Below are 3,283 nucleotides of genomic sequence, written 5' to 3'. Positions count from 1 at the left end.
GCCATGCCAACGCACAGGCCCTCCCCACCACCTTTGCCATGTAGCCACCGCCGCATCGTCGCGGCCCATAGGCCGGTCTCTCGTGGCAGCGCCGTGTTGAGCACCACACTCCCTGCCCACCGGTTGTCCCATGTGGCAACCACTAGGGGAGAAGGGAAAAGGGGGCGCACCATTGCCGCCACAGGCCGGGATTCACCCGGCGTCACCGTCCGATGACAGCAAGGGGAAGGGAACATGGGGAAGGGCTCGGGCGGCGGTTAGGGTTTCACCCTCCAATGCCGGAGCCGGGCGAATCGGTTTCTCTATGCACCGTTTATTGAAAAAGAGGTTCTAAAGGCAATATCACAAATGAAACCGAATAAAGCATCGGGACCAGATGGGTTTCCAACTGAATTCTATAAGAAATGTTGGCATATTATTAAGGATGATCTTATGCTCATGTTTCATGATTTCTTCAATGGTCATTCAGAGCTGTTTCATCTTAACTTCGGTATGATAACGCTGTTGCCAAAGAAAGATGAGGCAGTTCGGATAGAACAATTCAGGCTCATATGTCTTCTTAATGTGAGTTTCAAATTTTTCATAAAGGTTGGAACCAATAGATTGACACAAATTGCTCATTCAGTGGTCCAGCCGAGCCAGACAACGTTCATGCCAGGGCGGCACATACTGGAAGGGGTGGTCGTTTTGCATGAAACACTTCATGAGATCCACGCGAAGAAACTAGATGGGGTTATCTTTAAAGTGAATTTTGAGAAGGCGTATGATAAAGTTAAGTGGTCTTTCCTTCAGCAGGCAATGCGCATGAAAAGTTTTAGTGAGGCCTGGCGGAACCAAGTGGGTACCCAAGTCGAGAAGGGTAGTGTCGGAATCAAGGTTCACGATGATATCGGTCATTATTTTTAGACACACAAGGGGTTGAGACAAGGGGATTCCATGTCTCCTCTCTTGTTTAATATAGTGGCAGATATGTTGGCCGTTCTTATTGGCAGGGCCAAGCAGCATGGCCATGTAGAGGGGTTAGTTCCTCATCTAGTTGATGGAGGAGTATCCATTCAACAGTATGCTGATGACACTATCTTATTCATGAAACATGATATGGCTAAGGCATGTAATATGGAACTTATCTTATGTCTCTTCGAACAATTATCTGGCTTAAAAATTAATTTTCACAAGAGTGAGTTGTTTTGCTTTGGGAAGGCCAAAGACGAGGAAGACACTTATAGACAATTGTTTGGATGTGAATTAGGTGCTTTACTATTTAGTTATATGGGAATACCAATCCACCATCATAAGTTCCCAATAAAGAATGGAAGTGTATCGAAGAGCGAATTGAAAAAAAAACTTAGTTGCTGGAAGGGCAAGCTTATGTCATATGGAGGTCGGCTAGTCTTGATTAACTCGGTACGTGGATACGTGGTTAGGAGAGACGCCCCTGGCCGTCCAATATCCCACCCTTTATATTATTGTGCAACGTAAGGAGGATTACGTAGGCACAGTTTTCCAAACAACTCCCTTGAATATTCAGTTCAGATGTGCGTTAGTTGGTGAGAGATGGACTGCCTGGATGCATTTGGTTCGGACACTGATAGAGGTTCAACTCTCCGACCAGCCGGATTCGACACAATGGAAGTTAACCAAAAATGGGATTTTTACGGTGAAATCATTCTATATGGATTTGATTAATTCTGGCCCAATCTCAAGATCGTTGCATATTTGGAGGGTTAAGGTTCCTTTGCGTATTAAAATCTTTAGGTGGTTCGTCCACAAGCGAGTGATGCTCACAAAGGACAACTTAATCAAAAGTTTGTTATTTTTCCTGAGAACTTGGCCACATATAATGACACAATGCGAAGGTTTCCCAATTTTTTTTTGAATTTTTTATTTTCTTTGAATTTTTTATGCCCGTTTCAAAATGCGGTCAAAACGACGGGAATGACCGTTCCTAGCTAGTGGTTGAATTTTGGATTTTTTGGTGTTTCTCTGATTAAATAGATAATTATGTACCTAAAAATGATTTTTGGAAAAAATAAATAGCAAACTACAAGGCAGCTACAGTTCAAATTTGACCCGCTTCCAACTGAATCGGCGGAAATTTGTCTTTTTCACGAGAGGTGCATCAAAACTTTTTACACCCAACCATTTGGTCAATTATGCATTAAATATGGCCTAGTATTTTAGAAAAATGATTTAGTCCAATTTTGCAACAATTATTTAGGAGGTCCTTCACAAAAAATCCTCCTTTTGGGCACTCGAAATATGGAAAATGGTTTTTTCGTCCAAAGAAAATGAAAACTTCCTTAGGCAATACTGTTTGCCATTCCAATATGCACCCTTGTGCACGATATGAGATCATTTGAACAAACTATGCCATGAATGTGCCATAAGATTGGTCATTTGGCTTGAAAGCCATTGATCTCCACACGTGATATCTCGTTTCTGAGAACACTTTTTTTAAAATAATTGCCGTATTACAAGTCTATTATTTTTCCTGGGAACTTGGCCACATATAATGACACAATGCGAAGGTTTCCCAATTTTTTGGATTTTTTTGAATTTTTTATGCCCGTTTCAAAATGCGGTCAAAACAACGGGAATGACCGTTCCTAGCTAGTGGTTGAATCTTGGAATTTTTTTGGTGTTTCTCTGATTAAATAGATACTTATGTACCTAGAAATGATTTTTGGAAAAAATAAAGAGCAAACTATAAGGCAGCTACAGTTCAAATTTGACCCGCTTCCAACTGAATCGGCGGAAATTTATCTTTTTCACGAGAGGTGGATCAAAACTTTTTACACCCAACCATTTGGTCAATTGTGCATTAAATATGGCCTAGTATTTTAGAAAAATGATTTAGTCCAATTTTGCAACAATTATTTGGGAGGTCTTTCACAAAAAATCCTCCTTTTGGGCACTCGAAATATGGAAAATGGTTTTTTCGTCCAAAGAAAATGAAAACTTCCTTAGCCATTACTGTTTGCCATTCCAATATGCACCCTTGTGCACGATATGAGATCATTTGAACAAACTATGCCATGAATGTGCCATAAGATTGATCATTTGGCTTGAAAGCCATTGATCTCCACACGTGATAGCTCGTTTCTGAGAACACTTTTTTAAAAATAATTGCCGTATTACAAGTCTGTTATTTTTCCTGGGAACTTGGCCACATATAATGACACAATGCGAAGGTTTCCCAATTTTTTGGATTTTTTTGAATTTTTTATGCCCGTTTCAAAATGCGGTCAAAACAACGGGAATGACCGTTCCTAGCTAGTGGTTG

The sequence above is a fragment of the Triticum dicoccoides genome, chromosome 6A (assembly GCF_002162155.2).
Source record: "Triticum dicoccoides isolate Atlit2015 ecotype Zavitan chromosome 6A, WEW_v2.0, whole genome shotgun sequence".
Lineage (NCBI taxonomy): Eukaryota > Viridiplantae > Streptophyta > Magnoliopsida > Poales > Poaceae > Triticum > Triticum dicoccoides.
The sequence above is the reverse complement of the archived record's forward strand: the minus strand, read 5'-3'. Positions refer to the sequence as shown.